The 26,435-nt window shown below is 47.1% G+C and overlaps 1 protein-coding gene across 2 annotated transcripts in view; it reads right to left on the bottom strand.

The window, feature by feature from the left end:
- The window catches only part of LOC142587103 (uncharacterized), a 47,204-nt gene extending 40,496 nt beyond the window's left edge, over positions 1-6,708 (bottom strand). For both annotated transcript variants that reach the window (XM_075697990.1, XM_075697989.1), the window contains exon 1: positions 6,637-6,708. The gene's annotated coding sequence lies outside the window, so the exon portion shown is untranslated. The remainder of the gene's footprint in view (positions 1-6,636) is intronic.
- Positions 6,709-26,435: the final 19,727 nt, after the last annotated feature.

The following is a 26,435-nucleotide window of genomic DNA, read 5'->3' as shown; positions in this document are numbered from 1 at the left end:
GAAGGCAGTTTGTTGTGCGCGTATCATGGCCACGTACGCTTATATCGCCTTCCGTTTCTCTACCACGGGTGCGCTTTAAAACCACGGTGCTACAATTTTGCTTCAGAGACTTTCCATTACTTCCTTCTTCTCTTCCCTTAAACTGGCTCTCTTAACTACGACACGCAGAGACAAAGCAACAGCGAGCGCATTCGATCCCATGGATGAGATGAATATTTATAAATATATATAGAAAAGTATCAGTCATAGCTGTCGTAGTATAGCCCTCTATGCCGTTTCTGCTTTCCTTTTTTCAAAAGTAGTCTTATTAGGGCTATTACAATTACGCGAAGGTATTTCGCCCTCGTCAGCAGCTGTCCTTGAGATAGTTACTCTGGCGGCTAGCTTCCCACGCTATGCGTGCCGCTCTCGCACCTGTTAAGCTTTTCCTAGAAGCTAGAGTTACACTATGTACGCGCAACCTTGAGCGATTGGAAAACACGTTTTCTGCTCTAGGTCGACGGAGAAGGGAGGCTTTGTTCCGTCCGCAAAGCCCTCCACGTCTCAATAAGGTGCCTGGTGGTGGTCTCGTGCGGACGCTGCCCTCTCGGTGAGCGCATATTTCCCCTAATCTTTTAAAAGGTTCAATACTTACAGGCATTTGTCTCGCAAACCATACTTATTTCAAGGGAATTTTCCACGTCTCAATAATTTCTCTCGTCGTATTCGAGTGCTGATTGCAGTGTTATTGTTTGTTAACGAAGCTTTCCCTCAAGTCTAAATATTTTAAGGCAGTTTGTCGTGCGCGTATTATGGCCACGTACGCTTATATCGCCTTCCGTTTCCCTACCACGGGTGCGCTTTAAAACCAAGGCGCTGCAATTTCGCTTCACATACTTTCCTTTCCTTCCTTCTTCTCCTCCCTTAACTGGCTCTCTTAAGTACTACACGCAGAGCCAAAGCAACAGCGCGCGCATTCGATCACTCGCTCGACGAGCCCGTGATCAAGCTTTTCGTAGTCTCTAAAGCCGCTCGAGTTTGCTCTTCTCCATGGGCGGCCATTTTTCCAAGAAAGTATGCCTTCCAACCACTCGGAAAAATTCGACCATTGCGGACAACATCAAACCCTTTCCACGTAAGTATGAGGCACGGAGCAGGAGGTATGGCGCTTCAAAGTAACCTGAGGCCAGACGAACCAACCGACTGAGTTATCTTTCCGGGCAACATCCAAGGGTCACGAGCTCAAATCACCTGTTCTCTTACTTTTTTCCTTTTTTTCTTTTTTTAATGTCTTTTCTTTTATTTTATCACTGTACGGGAAGCCTCACAAAAAATTATATATATCCTCAATTATGTACGGCCACACATGGGCAGGTCATAAATACCAGGTTCTCTAGCCGAGTGCCAACCGTGCGGTATAACCGAGCTCAGATTGGTCCACCTTGACTGATCAAAGAAAGCACCACTGTAGGTTAAATGAGGCGTACAACTCATGCGGGACCCGCCGTGGTTGCTCAGTGGCTTGGGTTTTAGACTGCGGAGCACGAGGTCGCGGGATCGGATCCCGGCCTCGGCGGCCGCATTTCGATGGGGGCGAAATGCGACAACACCCGCGTACTTAGATTTAGGTGCACGGTAAAGAATCCCAGGTGGTCGAAATTGCCGCAGTCCTCCACTACGGCGTGCCTCATAATCAAAAAGTGGTTTTGTCACGTAAAACTCCGTAATTTAATTTTTTTAATTTAACTCCTGCGGGGACGGTAGAGTATTCGCCTCCCGTGCAAGAGCACCGTGGTTCAAATCCCGGTGCCGCGCAATTCTCCACCGGAAAATGCCAAAAAAAACCGTGTGTTGAGAAAATTGCACAAGGAGGCCTGGAGTGCGGCCTGATCCAGGATTGGCCACCTTGGTGCAGTACTTGGCCACAACCTCCTACATGAATACAACAATCAAACTCCGGCCCTCAGTCTCCAGCAGCCGCGGAGCAACTGACCACGGCGGCGGTCAGATCTGTGACGCAGCAGAGGGTGCTAAGAATACCTGGCTCCGGACAGGCCGCCATGGGAATCTGTACCTGGCAATGTTTAACGTTAGAACGTGATCTATTGAGGCGAGTCAAGCAGTGTTATTGGAGGAATTAGAAGGTAGTAAATGGGATATAATAGGGCTCAGTGAGGTTAGGACAAAAGAAGCATATACAGTGCTAAAAAGCGGGCACGTACTGTGCTTCCGGGGCTTAGCGGAGAGAAGAGAACTAGGAGTCGGATACCTGGTTAATAAGGAAATAGCTAGTAACATACAGGAATTCTATAGCATTAACGAGGCGGTGGCAGGTCTTGTTGTGAAACGTAATAACAGGTACAAATTGAAGGTAGTACAAGTCTATACTCCTACATGCAGTCATGATGACTAGGAAGTCGAAAGCTTTTATGAAGGCGTGGAATCGGCGATGGGTAAAGTAAAAACAAAATACACTATACTGATGGGCGAGTTCAATGCCAGGGTAGGCAAGAAGCAGGCTGGAGACAAGTCAGTGGGGGAATATGGCGGAGGCTCTAGGAATAGCAGAGGAGAGTTATTAGTAGAGTTTGCACAACAGGACAATACGCGGACAATGAATACCTTTTTCCGCAAGCGGGTTAGCCGAAAATAGACGTGGAGGAGCCCGAATGATGAGACAAGAAATGAAATCGACTTCATGCTCTGCGCGAACCCTGGCATCATACAAGATGTAGACGTGCTCGGCAAGGTACGCTGCAGTGACCATAGGATGGTAAGAACTCGAATTTGCCTTGTCTTGAGGAGGGAACGGAAGAAGCTGGTACATAAGAAGCGAATCAATGAGTTAGCGGTAAGAGGGAAACTAGAGGAATGCCGGATCAAGCTACAGAACAGGTATTCGGCTTTAACTCAGGAAGAGGACCTTAGTGTTGTAGTAATGAACGACAATCTTATGGGCATCATTAAGGAGTGCGCAATAGAAGTCGGTGGTAAGGTCGTTAGACAGGAAACCAGTAAACTATCGCAGGAGACGAAAGATCTGATCAAGAAACGCCAATGTATGAAAGCCTCTAACCCTACCGCTAGAATAGAACTGGCAGAACTTTCCAAGTTAATCAACAAGCGTAAGACAGCGGACATAAGGAACTATAGTATGGATAGAATTGAACAGGCTCTCAAGAACGGAGGAAGCCTAAAAGCAGTGAAGAAGAAACTAGGAATAGGCAAGAATCAGATGTGTGCGTTAAGAGACAAAGCCGGCAATATCGTTACTAATATGGATGAGACAGTTCAAGTGGCTGAGGAGTTCTATAGATTTATACAGTACCAGTGGCACCCACGACGTAGTGGAAGAGAGAATAGCCTAGAGGAATTCGAAATCCCACAGGTAACGCCGGAAGAAGTAAAGAAAGCGTTGGGAGCTATGCAAAGGGGGAAGGCAGCTGGGGAGGATCAGGTAGCAGCAGATTTGTTGAAGGATGGTGGGCAGATTGTTCTAGAGAAACTGGCCACCCTGTGTGCGCAATACCTCATGACTTCGAGCGTACCGGAATCTTGGAAAAACGCTAACATAATCCAAATCCATAAGAAAGGGGACGCCAAAGACTTGAAAAATTATAGACCGATCAGCTTACTGTCCGTTGGCTACAAAGTATTTACTAAGGTAATCGCAAAAAGAATCAGGAACACCTTAGACTTCTGTTAACCAAAGGACCAGGCAGGATTCCGTAAAGGCTACTCAACAATAGACCATATTCACACTATCAATCAAGTGATAGAGAAATGTGCCGAATATAACCAACCCTTATATATAGCTTTCATTGATTACGAGAAAGCGCTTGATTCAGTCGAAACCGCAGCAGTCATGGAGGCATTATGGAATCAGGGTGTAGATGAGCCATATGTAAAAATACTGGCAGATATCTATAGCGGCTTCACAGCCACTGTAGTCCTCCACAAACAAAGCAACAAAATCCCAATAAAGAAAGGCGTCAGACAGGGAGATACCATCTCTCCCATGCTATTCACAGCGTGTTAATAGGAGGTATTCAGAGACCTGGATTGGGAGGAATTGGGGATAAGAAGTAATGGAGAATACCTTATTAACTTGCGATTCGCTGATGATATTACCTGAGTTACCGCTTAGTAACTCAGGGGACCATTTGAAATGCATGCTCACTGACCTGGAGAGGCAAAGCAGAAGGGTGGGTCTGAAAATTAATCTGCAGAAAACTGCAGTTTGCGAAAGGCAGCGAGGCACTGGAAGTGGTACGGGAAAACATCTACTTCCGCGGTAGTGACATCTACTTCTGCGGGAATACATCCGCAGTAGTGACCGCGGATCCGGATTATGAGACGGATATAATCAGAAGAATAAGAATGGGCCGGGGTGCGTTTGGTAGGCATTATCAGAGCATGAACAGCAGGTTGCCATTATTCCTCAAGACAAAACTGTTTAACAGCTGTGTCATACCAGTACTCACTTACGGGGCAGAAACCTCGAGACTTACGAAAAGGGTTCTAGTTAAATTGAGGATGACGCAACGAGCTATGGAAGAAAGAGTGTTGGGTGTAACGTTAAGGGATAAGAAAAGAGCACATTGGGTGAGGGAACAAACGCGAGTTGATGACAACTTAGTTGAAATCAAGAAAAATACACGGGCATGGGCAGGACATGTTATGAGGAGGGAAGATAATTGATGGCCATTAAGGGTTACGGACTGGATTCCAAGGGAAGGGAAGCAAGCAGGGGGTGGCAGAAAGTTAGGTCGGCGGATGAGATCAGGAAGTTTGCAGGGACGACATAGCCACAATTTATGCATGTCCGGGGTGGTTGGAGAAGTATGGGAGAGCCCTTTGCCTTGCAGTGGGCGTAACAAAGATGATGAGGAACGTGATGATTCCCTCTTCTGCCGCTCTTCCCCGTTTCATGTCTTGCAAGGCCCTTGTGACTTCATCGCTATTTGCAGTCTGCAACCTGTTCATTACTGCTTCGAATGGAGGTATCTTGGCTCCTCTGGTACTATTCAGGTCAGTAAAGAATTCTTCCGCTTCTTTTACTTCAATTTCGAGATTTCTGATATTACCCTGCTTATCCTTCAGTGCATACATCTTCGTTTGTCCTATGCCAAGTTTCCTTCTCACTGATTTCAGGCTGCGGCCATTTTTTACGGCTTCTTCAGTCTTTTATGCTATAATTTTGAATATCCTTTATTTTCGGCTTCTTGATCAGTTTTCACACTTCCGCTAGTTCTATGTTATCTCTTGAGTGGACACTCTAATTCTTTGTCGTTTCTTTATTGGGTTCTTTGTTACTTGTGAAAGCTTGCCTAGTGGTTGCCTTGGTGCCTTGCCTCCCACTTCGATCGCTGCCTCTGAAGCCAGCATAGTTGCGGTTCATTCATTACCTCTTTGTCATGGTCTTCCCTCTTTTTATATTTCCTTTTCTATATTTGTTTGCAACTACCACGCTTAATATGTCTGCTTTTATCATTACTGCCTTTAGGTTGACCTGTTCCTTCTTGACCAATTTCGCTCTTTCCCTCTTCAAATTGAGGTGAATCCTAGCCTTTACTAACCTATGATCACAGTAATTTACCTTTCCTAAAACTTCTACATCCTGCAATATGCTTGGATGGGCAGAAAACGTGAAATCAATTTCGTTTCTTGTTTCACCATTAGGGCATTTCCAGGTCCACCTACTGTTCCTACGCTTCCTGAAAAACGAGTTCATTTTTCGCAGATTATTGCTTACAGCGAATTCTACCAGCATCTCTACTCTAGCGTTCCTGGAATCGAAGCCGTAGTTGCCAATTGCTTGTTCACCAGCCTGCGTTTTCGGCACTTTTGCATTGAAGTCGCCCTATACGTGTTTATAGTATTACATTGCTCACATTTTAGGGACTAAACAGAAGGCATTCTGAACAGAACGCTGCAAAGAGCTGACGTTGCGCGTGCATTTTTCTCGAAAAAAAAAGTATTCGCAAAAGTGTTGACGCAGTGAAAGACATGGAGTTCGCACGCTTAACGCGGACGCTCGCGATTTAACCGCAAAGCTCGTCATGTGGAAGAATTATCGCGCTCGAATGCGTGCCTAAAAGATAGGGTAGATGAGTGACAATAGCGTTGGTGCTTTGCTGTAAAAGCTACTGCTGGTATTGACAGGATATTTCTCGCGGTGAAATGACAAGTGCTTTAGCTTAACGTTTAGCGCCCTCTCCTTGCGTGGTAGCTGTTAAATTTGCTGTGATTGCGTATGAGATATTCGACACAGCCTCCCACTTTAATGTACCTTCGGCAAAAGGCCAACTGAATTGGCAGGTATATTCTAATTGTTACTGGTTTTAGGTAAGACCTAATAGCTTTGCATAGGAAGACACCGTCAGATAAAAAGAAATGTTCACACACGTTACCCATAAATAGAGAACATCAAGATTTCATGTTTTTCAAGCCAATTTGGCCACAAAAGCACTTCAATATTTTAATCCAACTTGTTGGATTGCGATGCTGTATAAGTTGCAAAACTATCGCTATTTTATGGCGCGTATGCTTTTAGAAAATGTATCAAATATTTAAAAATATAAACTAATCTTTCAGCTACGAGACATTGCGGGCACATTGAACACAAGTGTTTATCCACTTGAAAGCAGCACTCACCTGCCAAGGACGCGTCTGTGTTACTAAGCGTATTCATAGCTTCGCGTGTTTACACTTTCGAGCTTACGCCGCAGATGCTCCAGCAGAATGACACCTCATTGCTTACTTTCATTACAATAAACCCTAACATTTTATTTTGTTTCATTTTTCTTGTAGCTGCAGCTGCAGAACTCTGCCTTCCCAACGCTCTCTTTATCAAAGCAAGACAGACAGATAGCAAAGAAAACACTTGGCTTAATGCCAACTGCACTCATACGAGCACGTCATGCAGAATTTTGATAAATTTCGACTTGGAATGCACATGTGGTTAAATGGCACATAGTAATTTTAAAGGAATGCGAAGCAGAACTCGGCAAACATCAACAAATTGCCGCGTTGACTCATGTTGCGTTTCGCCTGCGACACGCGGTTTTGCCGGCGCGACTGCGGCGGGGCGACAGACATTTTGCCCATTCGTCGTCGCCGCAACGCTCCCCGCCAGGTGTTTCCAGGCATGTTCCGATGCCACGTGTCTTCATGTGCGTGTGTGAGTGTATGTGCCATTGTGCCCAAACCGGGCGATGCGAAAGCAGGGGTCACCCTCTCCTTCCAGTCATTGTGCCCGAACCAGGCGATGCGAAAGCAGGGATCACCCTCTCATTCCAGTCATTGTGCCCGACCGGCAGCGCTACGACAGTGTGCGTCACCATTAGCCCACTGTACATTCACGTGCTCGTCTATTGAGGGGTTCCTTCTTGCCCTCAACTGCGAGAGTATAAAAACAGCTGCCCCCGGACGCCAAAAAGAGGGGCTCCGATTTCTTCTGTTGAGTAAAGTGCTCTCCCGTCTCTCTACTTCGGTCAACCTGACCGCCAACTCTTTGCGATGTTAAAATAAACAAGTTGTTTTGTTGTTACCAGTCGACTCATGCTTTGCCGGGACCTTCGGATGCTTCCAGTTGCACCCCAGGCCGCCAGGCCAACGCTACCCTTGGGGCTTGCGACCCAGGTACAGCCACGGGCGTCAGCGCCGAGTTCCCAACAAACCGATGCCATCGGTGGGATCCAAACATCTGGTGGCAGCGGTGGGATCCAAACATCTGGTTGGCAGCGGTGAGATCGCCTCCGACTTCAAACAACTGTCTGCCAGCGGTGAGATCGCGACAACGGAGGCCAGCAGCGAAGAGATGCAGTTGACTGTATGCTGAGCAGCTCAACAACGATCCGGGAGCAGTGCAACGAGCCCTGTGTGATGACTGGTTGCCTGCAGCGGAACGACTGCGCTGAACTCTTGACTGCGAGGTTTGGTGAGTGCGGGACTTTCTTCTTCTGAACTTTGCCAGGCTTTTGTTAGTGTCAGAAACAGAGCTGGTAATTGTGGTTGTCGTTGCTGCCGGGTTAGTTTGCGGCAATACAATAGTAAGCAGTAGAGAAAGCAGCATTCAGAGCAGCCATGGATTTGAAGTCGTTGCGCAAACCGAAATTGTTGGAGCTTGCAAGAGAGTTGGGTCTGGATGTCTCAGACAAACTCAGAAAACCAGAACTGCTAAAGGCTATTCTTGAGTTAGAGGCTGAGGATGACGAGCTGTCGGAATGCCTTGAGACTATTGAGGAGAGGTCAAAAAGACAGGAGCGCGAACTTAAAGAGCAAAAAGAGAAACAGGAGCGCGAACTTAAAGAGCAAAAAGAGAAACAGGAGCGCGAACTTAAAGAGCAGAAAGAAAAAGAAGAGCGTGACCGTCAACACGCTTTGGAAATGAAGCGTCTTGAGGTAGAGATGGAACGCGCTCGTAATGGAAGTCAGGCACACGGTGCAGGAGAACGCGTATTGTTCAAAATGACTGACCTGATGCGGCCGTTTAAGCTTGGAGAGGACATTGGTTTGTTCCTGGTTAACTTTGAGCGAACGTGCGAGAAGCAGGGGTTCTCTCGGGAAACGTGGCCACAGCGCTTGCTCACTTTGTTACCCGGCGAGGCGGCCGACGTAGTCGCTCGCTTGGATAGAGAGGAGGCAGAGGATTTCGACACAGTGAAATCGAGTCTTCTAAAAAAGTACCGGCTGTCTGCGGAGGCGTTCCGTCGGAAGTTTCGGGAAAATGAGAAAGGCAGAAGTGAGTCATATACAGAGTTTGCGTATAGGCTTATGTCAAACATGCAGGAGTGGCTCAAAGAAGAGAAAGCGTTCGGTGACCACGATAAAGTTCTGCAGTGTTTCGGGCTAGAACAGTTTTATAGTCGGTTACCGGAGAACGTGCGATACTGTGTCTTGGATAGGCCAGAAGTTTGTACGGTGGCTAAAGCCGCTGAGCTAGCCGAGGAGTTTGTGACGCGTCGGGCTCGCGGAGCTAAGGACGGTCAAAAGGGTGAATTTGGCTCGAAGTTTGAGAGGCCGAGGTTCACGCCCATGAGATTAAAGGGGGACACGCGTAGTGAGGATGCGAGTGAAAGCAGTCCGACCAAACGTAAAGAGACGGCGGCAGCCAAACGCAGAAAGCGGTTCGAGATGAGGCGAGCGCGCGTTTGTTATACGTGCCAGAAGCCGGGTCACTTTTCGGCGCAGTGTCCGGAAACAACACCAAAAGTTGTGTTTTTTTCAATAGGCAGCACTGACGAGAACATGAAGCTTCTCGAGCCTTACATGCGAGACCTCCTCGTGAACGGGAAAGAGTGCCGAGTGCTTCGCGATTCCGCAGCTACGATGGATGTAGTTCACCCGTCTTACGTAGAACCCCATATGTTCACGCGCGAGTGCGCGTGGATCAAGCAAGCCGTGGAAGCTCATAGCGTGTGTCTGCCAGTAGCAAAAGTGCTTATTGAAGGACCTTTCGGAGCGCTTGAGACGGAGGCGGCAGTGTCATCTATGCTGCCACCCCAGTACCCGTACCTATTTTCAAACAGGTCCGATCACCTCCTGCGCGAGAAGGGGCTTTTGTTTGGTGAAGCTAGTGTTCAGGCCTTAACCAGATCGAAGGTTCGGGAGCTCGCTGCAAAGGCGGTAGTTGCGGGGCCGACGTTATCAAACAACGAAAAAGGGTCAGAGGCGCAGCAAGCTGATATTCAGAGCACGCCCGAACTGAATAAACTTGAGTCTGTAACGTTAAAGGCACCAGATACCGGAGAGGAAAATCCCGATGCGGGAAAGTTAGAAGAGCTATCTACTGATTTGCTCATCGCGCCTACGTCAGACGGACTTGATAGGTTGCTAAAAGTCAGCCGGTCGGCTTTGATAGCCGAGCAAAAAAAGGATGGCAGCCTGGAAAACGTGCGCTGCAATGTCAAAGAAGGTATCGCCAGGAAAACTGCGCGTTTTGTGGAAAGAGGTGGAGTCCTGTACCGGAAGTATCTAGACCGCCGAGGAGTGGAGTTCGATCAGCTGATCGTGCCTCAATGCTATCGTCAGGATCTGTTGCGCTTGTCACACGGGGGTTCGTGGTCCGGACACCTAGGAGTTAAGAAAACTAAGGACCGTCTCTTGCAAGAGTACTATTGGCCAGGGTGTTTTCGGGACGCAGACCATTTCGTGAGGACATGTGACACTTGTCAGCGGGTGGGCAAACCAGGGGACAAATCAAGGGCGCCGTTGAAATTGGCACCTATCATAACGGAGCCTTTTAGACGGCTCGTTATTGATACAGTGGGACCTCTGCCGGTAACAGCCACGGGGTACAGACACATTCTGACTGTGATCTGCCCAGCGACAAAGTTCCCTGAAGCAGTGCCGCTTAAAGAACTCAGCTCAGTTGAGATAGTTAAGGCACTACTGTCCATATTTGCGCGAGTTGGTTTCCCTGCAGAAATTCAATCAGATCAGGGCACAGTGTTTACTAGCGCTTTGACGACAACTTTTCTCGAAAGGTGTGGGGTAAAGCTGCTACACAGCTCAGTGTACCACCCACAGTCGAATTCCGTTGAGAAGCTCCACTCCGTCATGAAGCGCGTGTTGAGAGCGTTGTGTTTTGAACATCGAACTGACTGGGAGCTGTGTCTGCCTGGGGTGATGTTTGCTTTAAGGACCGCGCCGCATGCGACTACGGGGTTTTCGCCAGCTGAACTGGTGTACGGTCGCTCGCTTCGATCTCCGCTTCGCATGCTTCGAGAATCGTGGGAAGGTAGGGGCGACGACCCAGTCGTGGTGGAGTACGTACTTAAGCTCCTCGAACGCTTAAGAAGGGCACAGGAGTTGTCAGGTGAAGCAATGACAAAGGCCCAGCAGAGGGCCAAGGTTTATTATGATCGGACAGCCAGGGCCCGTCGTTTTGAGGTGGGCGATGAGGTCATGATATTGCGCACATCGCTAAACAACAAACTAGACGTGCAGTGGGAGGGCCCAGCACGAATTGTTCAGAAACTGTCGGACGTTAACTACGTGGTAAGTCTGCCAGGAAAGCGGAAAGCACAGCAAGTTTACCACTGTAATCTGCTCAAACCTTATAGACAAAGGGAAGCAGTGGTGTGCATGATGGTAAACGTTCCTGAAGAGCTTCCGGTCGAGCTTCCGGGACTAGGCTCAGTGACGAACAGGGAAGACACCGGTCAAGTCATTAGTGACCTTATCAGTAAAGCACCGCTGTCGCCCGAGCAGAAAACCGAACTACACCAGCTATTACAAGAGTTTCAAGGTCTGTTCTCTGAGAGGCCTGGTAGGACTTCTGTCCTTACTCATGACATAGAACTTACCTCCCCAGAGCCAGTACGATCCAAGGCGTATCGGGTGTCACCCCGCCAGAGCGATATTATGGAGGCTGAGGTAAAGAAAATGCTACAGCTCGGTGTTATTGAGGCAGGTGAGAGTGATTATACCTCCCCTTTGATTTTAGTTGAGGTACCGGGCCAGGAACCTCGTCCTTGCGTCGACTACCGCAGGCTTAATTCCATCACTAAGGATCAAATTTATCCGATCCCTAACATCGAGGAGCGCCTTGAGAAAGTTAGTAGCGCTCAGTTTATTTCCACCCTAGATCTTGTCAGGGGTTATTGGCAGGTTCCACTTACAGAAGAGGCTAGTAGGTATGCGGCGTTCATTTCACCAATGGGAACATTCCGTCCTAAAGTGTTGAGTTTTGGTTTGAAGAACGCGCCATACTGTTTTTCAAGCCTCATGGATAAAGTGTTGCGGGGACAGCAAGAATTCGCTTTACCGTATCTAGACGACGTAGCGATATTCTCCGCATCCTGGTCTGAGCATATGGCACACTTGCGGGCAGTGCTAACCCGCCTGCGCGAAGCGGGCTTGACAGTCAAAGCTCCTAAGTGCCAGTTAGCACAGGCCGAGGTTGTCTACCTCGGTCACGTGATTGGTCAGGGTCGTCGCCGCCCCTCTGAAATAAAGGTGGCCGCTGTGCGAGACTTCCCGCAACCGCGCACGAAGACCGATATTCGGTCGTTCTTAGGTGTCGCCGGCTACTATCAGAGGTACATCCCCAGGTACTCTGATATCGCGGCTCCCCTGACGGATGCTCTAAGAAAGTCAGAGCCTCAAACAGTCGTCTGGGACGAGACAAAGGAAAGAGCTTTTAGCGCCCTAAAGAGTGCCCTAACAAACCAGCCTGTGCTACGATCGCCAGACTATACAAAAGGGTTCATTGTTCAGTGCGATGCTAGTGAGCGAGGCATGGGCGTTGTACTGTGCCAACGGGAAAATGGAGAAGTAGAACACCCCGTCCTGTATGCTAGTCGTAAGCTGACCAGTCGTGAGCAGGCGTATAGCGCCACCGAGAAAGAGTGTGCATGTCTCGTGTGGGCCGTTCAGAAATTGTCATGCTATCTAGCCGGCTCGAGGTTTATCATTGAGACGGATCACTGCCCTCTCCAATGGCTGCAGACCATCTCTCCCAAAAATGGCCGCCTCCTGCGCTGGAGCCTCGCTTTACAACAATATTCCTTTGAGGTGCGTTACAAAAAGGGGAGTCTCAACGGTAACGCCGATGGCTTAAGTCGAAGCCCCTAACGTAGGAATCAGCCTCAAAATTGTTGGTTACTGATGTTTTTCTTCCTGAGGCAGGATTTTTTTTAACATATTGCTTTTGTTTAGTGTTTCAAAGTGATGATATGCTTTCTAGTGCAATTTTCCAATTTGTGGACGCGTTCTGAGTGATGCTAGACTACTGTAAGGAACTATGCAGTGGTATAAAAAGGGGAAAGAGCCTGGCAGGGCTTAGTGAGGGTTGTGCCGTGCTTGCTGACTGAGCGGTTGAGTTTCAGCGTAGTTCTAACGCTTGCCGGGAACGAGAACAAAAATGTGAACTCTCCCGAAGTCACTCTGCAGTGTCCCGTGCGAACCTGAACGAGAGAACGAGGCCTTCTCTGTGCGCTGCGCTCAAGAAACGTCGAGGGACGCCCGACTTCGGTTATGAGCATCATCGAGCGACATCCCTCCGGACAGCGGATGCAGTCCCCTGTCCATCGGGATCTCCTTCCCCCGGCGGGGCGGTCTGTTGCGTTTCGCCTGCGACACGCGGTTTTGCCGGCGCGACTGCGGCGGGGCGGCAGACATTTTGGCCCGTTCGTCGTCGCCGCAACGCTCCCCGCCAGGTGTTTCCAGGCATGTTCCGATGCCACGTGTCTTCATGTGCGTGTGTGAGTGTATGTGCCATTGTGCCCAAACCGGGCGATGCGAAAGCAGGGGTCACCCTCTCCTTCCAGTCATTGTGCCCGAACTAGGCGATGCGAAAGCAGGGATCACCCTCTCATTCCAGTCATTGTGCCCGACCGGCAGCGCTACGACAGTGTGCGTCACCATTAGCCCATTGTACATTCACGTGCTCGTCTATTGAGGGGTTCCTTCTTGCCCTCAACTGCGAGAGTATAAAAACAGCTGCCCCCGGACGCCAAAAAGAGGGGCTCCGATTTCTTCTGTTGAGTAAAGTGCTCTCCCGTCTCTCTACTTCGGTCAACCTGACCGCCAACTCTTTGCGATGTTAAAATAAACAAGTTGTTTTGTTGTTACCAGTCGACTCATGCTTTGCCGGGACCTTCGGATGCTTCCAGTTGCACCCCAGGCCGCCAGGCCAACGCTACCCTTGGGGCTTGCGACCCAGGTACAGCCACGGGCGTTAGCGCCGAGTTCCCAACAAACCGATGCCATCGGTGGGATCCAAACATCTGGTGGCAGCGGTGGGATCCAAACACTCAATACACAACAGCAGTCAATTATGCAAAGAAGCGGTCATGCGTGCAGACACGGACATAAGAGGAGAAAAGTGGCCAACACGAACGCCGACGTTCGCGTTGTCCCCTTCTTTGCTGTTGTGTTCGTGTCTGCACGCCTTACCACTTCACTGCATTATGAATTATTACCAACTAGCTCAGCTTTCTGTCTTTCTAAGGAGCCAACACAGTATAAAAACTCGCAGTTACACATTTGTTACATTACAAAGAAGTACGTCGTAGATAAGCGTATCTAGTGTAAAGATGAAACAAGTATTGCATCACTAATCGTGACTTCACAGTTGCTGCAGATGCATTAACAAATGTTGAATTACTTAAACGGTGAAATTTATCAAACTTCTAGGGAGAAAGTGTTGTGGAAGGTCCATTTTAAGCCCTGTGATACCACTTGAAATATAATTTCAGCATATAAATTTTCGCATGCGAGCTTTCGATTCTTATTTAGGAAAAGAAGTTTGATATATTTATTTTAAGGCGCAGGATCTTAGGCACCCTTTCCTTCGGCGAGCGTAGGCGTCGGTGTAAGCCAGCGGACGAGCACAGCGAAAGGCGAAAGCGAACGCGGAGCGGGGGATGAAAGACGGGAGGGAGAAACTGGAAGAGAAGCATGCAGCGGAATCACGAGGCGGAAAGCGGAGGAGGGTACCACGAAAGCGTAGAGCGGTGGTGATGGCTATGAGATGGCGCCAGAGTAGCATGCCTCATCCGGGAGGTCTGTCGGCGACGGTTTCTGTGAATCGCGCCCAAGCGTCACCCATGCGCTGGCTCTCGCAATCTCCAGGTTAGCGAGGCTGTCGCTCCACACCTCGATCCATTTGCAAATTGCCGCAGGAGACAGATTGCCCGCGCCAGTCAATATATCCCCAAATGTAAACGCGTATAGAGCTGCGCCTAAATTTCGCATTAGGTAGTATCGTAATCGTCGGAAAACTTTTAAAACGTTTTTCGCCAAATAGACGACGGTAACATAGTGGAACAAAATGAACAAGTGCAATGTTGGACATTTTGGTTTGGTGGTCGCTTTATCACATGATTTACAGAAGCCACTCTTTTCAATACAAGTTCTTTCAATACAAGCTACACTTTTCAATACATGTTTTTGGTTCCGGACACTTCAACTCAAACAATACCGTAAAGCACACTAACCAGTATAAATAAACCTGTCCTTGCTATCTACTGCCTAAAATTTCCTATGGAAATGGCTCAAACAATATTAGTTTCGCGCACTATACCCTCTATTCGACTATTATTATTGCATTGTTTATTTTCAACAACGTGGCATATTGCTCAATGTACATTAAACTGTACTCAAGGTATAACTCGAAATTTCTCGCTTACAATAACCCTGTTTTCTGTTTCACGATGTTTGCTTCCATGTAGATATCAGCAATCTGCAGCAGAAATATTTCTTGCTCTGCAGAGCAGAAAAGAAATTATTTTACTCGAATCTACATTACATATTCAAGTGGAAGCGTTTTCTAGATCCGAGCCTTGATAAAGCTCCTTCAGCATGCTGATGATCCCCCGTTCTGACCCTTTTATTTTTGTGCACGAGCCATCACATAATAAAATGCCATACCTTTTCATTTTCCTAATTTTATCATGTTGAATTACTTAGATAGCTTTATTAACCTTGGTTATCTCCCTAAATGTCAGCTTTACTGTGATTCCGTCTAGGTCAAGTTGCCCTTAGCTGCCATTTTATTATTTTCCTAATTTTATATCAACACGAAATATTGCACTAGCACTATGTTTTTACACGTTACATGTTACGCGCTATGTTTTCATAAAATGCACCTAGCAGTTGCACTTCCACCATAAGGTCCGTAGTAAGCTGCAACTAATCTTTGATGTGATAACGCGGAGTATACCAACTGCACATCCGAAAGATATTTTTAGAAATCTGCTACCTGCGCTGGTCATTTGTTTCCATGTGACACAGCTTCATGGTGTTTTAAAGCCCTAAATCTGTTTTAACACTTCTCCCATTTCAGACCAACCAAAGTTCTTGTGAAACTTGGGAATTTTACTCAATATATAAATTCCTTCCTTAAAGGGCTCATTTTGTTCGACAGCCTTGTGGCGAGCAACTAAAGCGTTTCGTAGAATAGCTGGAACTTTGGAGAGGTAATGCCAACAATTTTCATGCGCGCCGAGGCTAACTATGGATCATTTCGTTTTCACTGCACAGAGCCACAGAGCACATTCAGACACTGCTACAAATATTGAAAATAGAGCAATATCAACCGTGACAGTGTCCAGCCATCTGACCAAGTAGCCATCTAGTCTAACCATCTGACCATCTAAAGCAAAAACATGACTCGGCAGTACACAGGGTAGTAACAGGGTCTTGTCGTGAACAATCTAATTTGCTGTGCACCCCGGGTCCTTCTTAAATGCAGAGCGGATGCCGAGGAGGACGAAGGGAAGTTCGTGGGCTTTGACATCTGTGAGCTTTGAGGGGATCTGCAACTTGATCATGCAGCATTGGCGGACGGGTGATAGGTCGTCGTGTGGATGTTCTAGGCACCAAGCAGGCTTGCCAGCTTGCTGAAAAGATCGCATTCGAATTGAGATTCGAAAAAAAAGAACTCACGCACCATAAGTGGAGGAGTGTAAGGAAGGACTGTTTAACGCCCCTCTTTCGAGAAATTCGGTCGATCGGGGCACACATCTGTCACACGCTTCGGGCCTCCACGAAGAAACGTGCTTTGACAGTTTGATGTCCAGATACGAATTCATTGGGCACATTTGACTGAAGAAATACACAATCAGCATGACATTGAACACCATTTCGTTCTTATACGCTTCATTTTATTGGGTGGGCTTGACTCTATTTATTCTATTTTTCAACCTGCGCTCTGCAATTTCACCACAATGTCTTGTTTGAAAGTCTATTTTTTCGCATATCATAGGTATTCAAAGAATTTATTGCTGCCGTGTGCTGTTTTGCATCACTACAACATTCTTTTTGTCACAAATATTCTTGAGGAGTCAGGTGTTCCGGCACCACCTAAGCGAAAAGTTGTCTAATTTCCACATTTTTATAAACTCCTGTGATTGGTATTTTTCTTTTTGCACTTTGCACGATGTTGAGCGGCGTCTTGATCTTGTGTTGTCCTTCGCTACTTCATGAACTTCCCCAAATAAGGTGGCCCTGTCAGAAGCGACTTGTTTGCTTCAGAGTTGTTTTCCATGGGCCCCTTGCGATATTTTATGTATTTGTCGCCCAATCTCACAATAAATTCTATATATATTATTTGCTCCGTTGCCTTAGTGATCTTCATTTCGGGAAACATCAAGAATTGGTTGCACAACAGATGTATGCATAAAATGCTGCCTTGCAGTAGTGCCCTATGGGCGTTAGTAGTATTCAGCAGTGCTTTTTACAGTGAAAGATGGAAAAAAGGTTCCCGGCCAATAAAATGTTTGCCCCTTTTACGCAGACTGACTGCATATAATTTTAGCAGAGACCTCGTGTGTCACGGATATTGCCAGAACAACTGCGGACAACGCAGTTAATTAGGGTGTACTGGTAGATGCAGAAAGTGTGTCATTAAAAGCTTGCATTGACCCTCCCTGATGCCAATGCATGGTATGCATCGTAGCAGAGGTTCCATTTTGATAGGAAAGGTGGGCAGGTCCACTAGATGCGTGTCCGGGTTGCTACGATGAACTAGGGAAAAGTGAATCGCTTTACGAATGAAAACAATAGGAATTCACTTTTGTGGAAAAAATCGTGCAAACACGAACACAAGTAGGAACCAAAAGACAAAACAAGCTCGATCTAATACTTACGGCTCCAGCTGTTCTGTAATAAAAACAGCACGCAAAGTTATCCGAGTATGTTCGAGTGAAGGAAGCGTTAAATCTTGATCTTGAATACGCGGGAGAGCTCGCCAATGGTAATTTTTAAGGCATGACAATTCATAGTTGTGCAAGACAATCAAGGGCTCCCTCCCCAAATACTGCCACTTTTAATGATATGACATGCATTTATCATAAAGTGCAATTTTTGATCCCCTGCGTCTTACAACAAATGTGTACTGTCTCCAAATTTCGGCATTACCTTCCAATTGCGATAGAAAAACAAATGCTTGGATGGCGTTGCATTGTTAAAGAGACACTTAGAATCTGTTCATATCTGCTGATGCAACGCTATATCTACCCCGCATAACGTGTACTGCTCAAATGACCTGAATGAGCTCCACCCATGCGGCAGTCTGCGAAACTGTTGGTATGCTTTACATTACATCGGTCAGGTCTTTCAGGTATGTCAGGTATGTGCTAGGCGATGACACTGACAGGAGTGAACATGACACAGCAGGAAAGGAGGAGTGGTACGATGTGAAGAGGCGAGTAGCAATGACAGTGGTATGTGTTGAAGAAATGCGTAATGCAACGCATCCTACTACGTGTTTATGGTGCATCTCGCTCAGACTGGTCTAAGTCAAGAATCTACAGAAAACCACTCACATGAAATTTGAATGCGCGTGAACTCATTTTTCCAGCTGAAAGGAGAATTCTAACGCTTGCTCAGCTACAGAGTCAGTTGAGCAGTGTGCAACGCCGCGTCCACTTACCTTGTTTGTCAAGTTGCAGTGTAATTGACTGCATGTTTCTCACCTCTTTGGAAGGCACAAAAAATATCAAACACAGCGGAGGGTAAGTGATGCTTTAGGAAAGAGATCTCGAGTGTTAACTATTCTTTGTTTGTTCATGTATAGTGCGTCATATAGCTAGAACTCCATGGTATTTTATATGGGCATGGCTGTGTGTTGTTTAGGAATACTGAAAAGCGCAGTCGTGGTACTGTTGGGTCTAGATGTTCGCCAACGACGTTGTAAATTTGCACACAGCTTGATGTCAAAGAAGAAACAAATTATGCAGCCATAACTCACAGACGACCCTGACGATCAGTGGTACGAATAACTGCAAATGCCATCCCCAAGGCTTTGAGCAGCTAGCTTTCTGCATTTACGAGCTTATTCTTAGTGCACCAGTGCTTAGCAAATATGAAGGGTTCATCTAATATGTACAAGATGCATCGATAGATTTTATTGTTTTAATTTATTGTTTTAATGTTCGCTTTAACAGCAGTCCCCTAAAACCAGCGCTTTCATCGTACCTAATCGCCTAATCAACACAGGCAGGCGGAAAATGCACGTTGGAGCAGCGAAACAACGAACAATGCCGATACATAAGAGCAATAACCAAAATTTCGCTTATTTAAAACACACTGTTGAAATTAGCTGTATATTAAGTATAATTTAAATTTAAAGACACCCCTTTGTCATTGTCTTACACCTCGCTTGCTTCGTGTTGTTTATCGATGTCCATTTTATAAGCTTTTCATAACCTTCAACAAAAGTAAAAAAACAGAAGGGTCGAGAGAATTACGCCTGTGATTCTGTCATCTCTGTGACGGTAGGATTTCCTCGAAGTGAACCAAACTGTTGTGTTTCCACTCTTGCTTCGTCCACACCTTCATCTACAAACAACGGTAGGATCACCAAGGAGACAGCTGAAAACGAACAGCGTGCGCCAGCCATCTGTGACAGCACAACGATGTCAACAGTGCCTCCGATGGCACCAAAGTGCTTCAAGCGTCTGTGCAATTTCGTTTCTAATGATGGTACATCTCGCAGCTGTTTCCGCCAGTAAAATTGTGTCTTAACCTGTTGTTTGCCTTGTGAAACGGTGGCCCTATGAAACTGAGAAAACACGTACGTTTGAACGCGGACATTTTGGAGACACCTCGCGTCGCAGAAGACTTGCGATGTCGTCGGCAAGTCGGAAAGTATTCCTAACGCTTTGTGGCTTTAGTTATTATACCTCTATTTTCGAAGAATGTATCTTACAGTGCTATGATCAGTGCATGTTTAGTGAAAGTGTCGAATAAATAAAGCATTGACGAATTCATATAGAACTGTTTATATTTATGAAATCCCTAGAAGGCACAAACTTCACATATATTCAGTCGATGTAGCTTCCAATATGACACACCTGGTAGCTCAACGCTTTCCTGGCGCTGGCTCTGCAGGAAAAAAAATGTGCACAAAGATATTAATATAGACAGACCAAATACTTCGCCTCCTCTAATGCATTCTTAATTACTGCGGTCCAAAATGTGTGCGAAGGCAGAGGTATACTTTTCCCAACGAATGCTATTTATACTCCTCACCGTAGAAGTGCCGTTTCTTCCTTACCTTTTAATGTGCGTTCGTTTGACTGCATATACTATGCTTTATATTATATGGCCCCTAAAATATCGGATTGGAGGCTCCCGACTCTGCCAGGTGTCGGACAATATACTAAGTTGAATATTGATGAGGTGCGAAGGAAGGCACTGGGATTTTTCTGTGTAGTATACAGTCGTATACAACTTCTTGTTTTGTTTAATATGTGCGTTCAACTGTATCTATCACAATATTTTACCGGAGGTAAATTTATAGCATTAGTGCCATGTCAGTCAATACTGAGCGTATCGTGTATGTGTATGCGTAAGTGTATCGAATGTGCATCAATACGCACAAATGCTACACGCAAATGTGCATCGGACGTGATAAGCTGCTGTTTTGCGGTCCAGAAGATGGCGTCCTGCAGAGGTCCTCATTGAAATTGAGGTCCTTTATTCAGTAGACGTGTGAATGGATCAGCAGTAAACGCAAAGTTGAGAAGAAATTTGCGCATATACGACGCATTTCCAAGGGGTGCATTCACCGGTTTAATACAGGTAGGCACAGGGTAGTTCGCTACGGCTGCAATTGTTTCAGGAAGGGGCTGGACACCGTACTAAGGTATGGTGTAACCGAGGTACGATATAACAGTGAATCCAAACTGCCACTTTTCGCGGTTCAGTAGGAATATGGCGTCACGCAACTTCTCAAATACTTTGTCGAGGTTGTTCAGATGTTCTACTGTAGCACCGACAACCAATATGTCATCGAGGTACACAACAGACTTTTTCAGATTTCAGCAGACCCGCTACTGCATTCTAGCGTGCTGGAACGCACTTGGGGCTGTCCGCAGCCCGAAAGGCATTCGGTTGAACTCATACAAGCCAGACGGTTCACGACTAGCTGTCTTTCAATTATCCCCCTCAGCCACGTTGATTTGCCAATACCCTGCCGTTAAATACAAACTTTGTACGGTGTAAATGACATCGTCAATGCGTGGCACGGAAATGAATCAGGCATGGCGGGCTTATTTATCTACCAATAGTTCACGCGAAATCAAAGACTGCCGTCTTTCTTTCGGACTAAAATGACGGCTACCGCAGTAGGGCTAGAAGAGGGCGAAATACTATCACGCTGTCTTACGTAGAGCTGTGTACACACGTGCGCACATTCACATGCATTTTTTTAGCCGCACACAACACACAAGTATATCGATAAAATGCGCACGCAAGCGACACATTTGTGCCCACTGTGGCGCTGCGAACAGTCTGTCCTTCACTGAGCGAAAACAAGGACCCACGGGTTTTATAAACGCTGTTCAATCTTTACTGTGTGTTCCTTACCGCGGTCTCGGAGTCTGCCTTCACACTGAAGCTCACTCTCTAGCGTAGGCCAACTGTGCGTCTCGAAACGGCCCCCGCCGTCATGCGGACTACTGACGAATTTTTACGACGGAAGTTGCTGACTTGGATATGAGTACTAGGTCAGGACGTTGGGGGATTAATAAATAGGGTTTATCCACAGAGGGCGGCGGGGGGGAAGGCAAGCCTATTTGCGGGAAAAACGCATACCTTTACAGGGCGGAGCATGGATCGCAGTACGTCGTTTTAATAGTATGGACAACATGTCACAGTCATTGTTGAAGAGCACACTCCGCACACTAAAGATACCTTTTAAAGCCCTCGGTGTTTTCTAAATGGCTCACTAGGAAAATGGTTAATGTTCTAGTCAACCTATCCGGTGGTTCGTACGGCGCAGTACACCGTCACGGAGCAGGATAAGGTTGACAAAGAGCCCATCCGCCGTCTCCAAGATTATCCTGGAAAGGAGGAAGGAAGAAAACCAGACCCAGTGTGTCACTGACGACCGTGGAGAGGTCAATGGCCCAAGCTCTCCAGAAGGTGAAGCTTCTCCAGGTCCTGGCGTCTTTCGCGAAGTTCTGCGAAACACTTCGCCGTCTCATTCCCACACCGAATTCTAGTGATTTGCGGTCACTGAATAATGAACCTGGTGGTAGGAATTGCGAACCTGTGAGCATATCAGTATCCACTTTGACTGGGTGCAACGTTGTTTCACATCGCTAATATAATGACTCCAGCCTCCGTTCTTAAATGAATACGCTAAAACGTAAAAATGTTCACCATATTTAAAGGTACGCCACTACAACAAATATTCGCATATTTAGAGTAAATAAGAGTGCCGTTCAATGTGGGTATATGGCACGCCATGCTAATCGACTAGCCTCGTTTTTGGATAACTCGTAGGAACTTTTCGCTTTGTAATACTAGCTTTCTTCACAGAGTAGCTGTGTTTTCGTTCGAGGCCGACTAAACTGTCGGAAAAGAAAGAACGCTTCTTTATGACGAATCAGTGGGGTTTTTTTTCGTGGCCAAGGAGTGGCGTGGCTAGCTGCGTAAAGCGTACCGATGCATCCAATCCTAACTTCTCCAAATAAACAGTACGACACCTTAGTGTTTTGTACGAGCAGTTTCATTTGATGTTATAGTCTGGAGAAGCCAACATTTAGGATTAGGCAATTTTAGATTTCTAGAGCAGTGTTAGTGCTTTAAAGAAGAAAATTCGCGCCGATGATAATGTGGCCGTCCCAAGCCAAGAACAAAGCCGCAAATAGTGCAAGTTAAAACGTCGTTGCGTAAGCCAAAGAAAGCATAGGCTAATCGTAGTCTTTCTATTAGTCCGCCACACAGATGGCTGTTTCACTATTTGTTTTGCCTAAATGTCCTGCTCAAGATATTGGCATATGTTTCCATGTGTTGCCTTGGATGTAAACACTGTCAACAGGCGTCCTGGCTTAATTTATAAAACCCCCAGAGAGTAGAGCACCGCAGCGAGGGGTCGCACAGTTGAGGCAACATTAGCGCAAGACTTGCAACAACTCGTTGTTCTCATCTTTTTTGAAGGAGTGCATGCTGCTCATTCTTCTCCAGTATAAAGTTATTTCCCTTGGAAGAGGAGCCGTCCCGGCGACCTACGTTCAGCATAGCACAAGTGGATCGAAGTAATGTTTTAGCTGCTGAACGCGCAAGATTTCGCGCCCGCGGCAGTACTTATCCTAAGGTTGCTCAAGGGGTTCTACCAAATAGTTCACTGGAGACGTTTGAGTGACGACAAGGTAGGGACCCTGGTACTTGGAAACGAGTTTGGGTGAAAGTGCAGGGCTGATAGGGGGAACCCACAGCAATACTAGTGAGTCAGGGGCATAGAGTGCAAGAGAGACAGGAATATTCCAAAGGTGCTTCTGTCGCTGCTGATGTCCGAAGCAAATGCGTGGGCGAGCTTTCGGCACTCTTCCGCGTGTAAAGCAGCTTCGGACAGGGTAGTAGTCTCCGTTGTGTCAGGGCGATACGGAAGGTTGATATCCGTTGGGCCGGAATACTCGCGTCGATAAAGAAGAAAGAATGGGGAACATCTTGTAGTGGTCTGTGTAGCGGTAATGAAAGCTTACGTCACGAAGGGTAGAACGCAGTCCCAACTGGTTTGGTTAGGTGCGACATACATGGCTAACATCACGCCAAGAACGAGGTTAAAGTTCTCAGTCATCCAATCAATTTGCGGATGGTATGCAATGGTTCATTTACATTTAAAAAAGCGCCAAAAAACATGAGCAAGGGAGGCCACAGGTCGAGCGCTGACTGCCAACAACACCTTTATTGGAGCCTGCGCAAATATATACAATTCGCAACGGGCGCAAAGAGAGTGAAAGAAGAAGGAGAAGGCGAGTCATCGTAGGTCAACTACCGCTGCGCATGCGTCAATAACATTAAACACTATAAAAATAAAGTATAAAAGAAACCATAACATGGTGAACACAGGCCAAACTGATTAACTTCCAAAGAACTTAAGTTCTTTATCACAAAGTGCTTGGAACGGGAACTAACACAGGTGGCTCCTAACAGACACATTGAAAATGCCTCAAAGATTTCTCTGGCCATCTGATTGCTGTACCTTTTCAACACACGTGTGTCGCGTCAAGAAGTGGTGAACAGCCACACTTTGCACAATGAACCGCCAGATTACTGCCAGTCTTAACCTTGACAAAGTGCGCATGCTCACGCAAACGTTGATTGACGGAACGTCCTGTTTGCCCTATGTAAGTGCAGCCGCAAGAGGTGGGAATGGAATACACTACATTGGTACTGAGATCTACAGGCTTGGCGACATGTTGCTTATTGCACAGTCCAAGTGTTCTCAGGCTTTCGTTGACTTTTTGCCCATCCTTCGCAACTTGTTAGGCGCAGTAAACATGACCTTTACACTGGTGCGGCCTGCGGCTTTCTTGATGCGATGGGACAGTCCATGTATATACGGAGTCAGAACAGTCTTGGTTAAGTCATCACCGGCTTCGCGTTGTTTCTTGGGGGAACGAGCCTCCTACAATGAAACTTCCGCCAAGGATGACAGCAGTTGTGCAGGATAGCCACTTGCTTTAAGCCGCTGGACTTGATTGGAGAGGCTGCTGGACATCGAGCAAGAGCGAACGACCGCATTTCTAAGGGCCCCTAGGGCAATGGAGCGCTTCACCACTTTAGAATGGTTGGATGTGTAGGGGCGTTGTTTTTCGGAACGCGGGGCATACATCCAACCCGTGCCCCCTTCCTGGAGGTGTAGTGCAAGGTCAAGGAAGCGGATTTGGCCTTTTTACGGCAATTGAGTGCGCGGCTACCGACAGCAACGACGTATTCATCGAAGCAAGTATTTCGTTGTAAAAGAACTACTCTAATGCCGACGTCACTGGGATCCGTCCGTATTTATGTCGCTACACTTGAGTCAAAATGTCGGAGTAGGGGGGTGAAGTTAGAAAACGATGCAGCGTCATGAATGTTGCATCGCAAACTGGCGGCCAGGCTAAGAGGTCGTGATTACTAGCGATAAGCTACGTCAAAGATGCTATTATTGTGGCGAAGTTGCGGATTGAACGACGAATGTGTAAACATAATCTGATAAAGCTGTGGAGTTCTTATGTGGTCTTTGTTCGTGGGAATTCGACCATGGCCTGGAGTTTGGTTGGATCGGGGAGCACACTATATTTCGATACAAGGTGGCTGAGGATGACTAGCTGCTGGGAGGCAAAGCGACACTTCTTTAAGTTGAGCTATAGTCCAGCATCGGCGAGGCAAGTGAGCGCGCGTTTGAGTCGGAGCAGGTGAGAAGAAAAGTTCTGGGAAATATGACAGTGACATCGAGAAAACAAAGACATGTCCGCCATTTGAGGCCACGGATGATCTTAGCCATTTTTCTTTCGAACGTGGAAGTGCATTACGCAGGCGAAAGGGCATCACGGTAAATACATAAGCAGTGAGGCGTAAAGAATGCCGCTTTGGGAAGGTTTGCCTCAGCCACGCGGACTTCGCAATAACCGGATCGTAAGTCTGAGGACGAAAAGAATTGAGCGTCTTGGAGGCCGTACAGGGCGTCGTTGATACGGGGAAGAGGATAGACATCTTTCCGAGTTATCTTGTCGAGTCGTCGATAGTCCATACAAAAACGAATTGTCCAATCTTTCTTTTTGACCAGGTCTACCGGAGAGGCCCAACGACTCTGTGGTGGCTCTATCACGCCGAGTTTAAGCATGCATCTTGCTAATCGATGACACGGCGCCCCGTCGTGGACACGTGGTATGGACGCTGGCGTGGTGGTACTTGGCTACCGGTGTCGATGTGATGAACGACTTTGCAAATATGCCGTCAAATTACTGCTGGAAGTCGAAAGAAGTTTGGAATCGGTTAAGGAGATCGAAGATCTGCGCGCACTGATCAATAGACGGCGCAAACGTCCTGTCACATGCAGGCACAAACGCAGAGACGGGAAGAGCCATGGCGTCAGCCTGAAGACGAGTCGAGTGATCAGGCACATCGCCGACAGAGCACGTGTCGAATTCGTCAGCAAGACCGAGATACTCGCCATGATGTAAGGTTGGTTCACTTAAAAGCTGATTCCAAACCTAAAGTGCGCTTAAACCGTGGCGAACGGGAAAATGGGCAAAGGGAAGATAGAAGGGATGTCTGCGTGCAACAAGTTTAGACGGTGTGAAGAGAACGTTGGGATCGTAGAAATCAGCGCAGGAAACGGGCACAAGGGCGGAAGAGAAAGGAGGGTTGTCAGTGTCGGTCGCGACACTGGTCTAAGCCGTCTTGTACGGCGACATGGACGATGCTTGTTCCTAAAGGCTCAATTGGCTCAGCGCTTGCTGTACGTAGTAAAATGGCAGAAAACAGCTTAGTGAGTTTTCGGAGCGTAGGGCAAGCTGGTCGGCAATCAAGGACACTGCGGCAAACATGTCGACAAGCGCATGAACGGCGATACCTTCGGCATAAACTTCAATGACGTTCGCAGTGAATAAACCAGGGCTTGAGTAGTTCGTAGAGATCGCAGTTCTTGCCTCCTGAAGAGCGCCTTTTAGTTTTCCTCCACAGTTGGAGGGCAGCACACAATTGAGGACAGTGAACATAGACGG

Source organism: Dermacentor variabilis, chromosome 7 (genome assembly GCF_050947875.1).
Source record: "Dermacentor variabilis isolate Ectoservices chromosome 7, ASM5094787v1, whole genome shotgun sequence".
Classification (NCBI taxonomy): domain Eukaryota; kingdom Metazoa; phylum Arthropoda; class Arachnida; order Ixodida; family Ixodidae; genus Dermacentor; species Dermacentor variabilis.
This window is presented reverse-complemented; position numbering and strand designations above follow the sequence as displayed.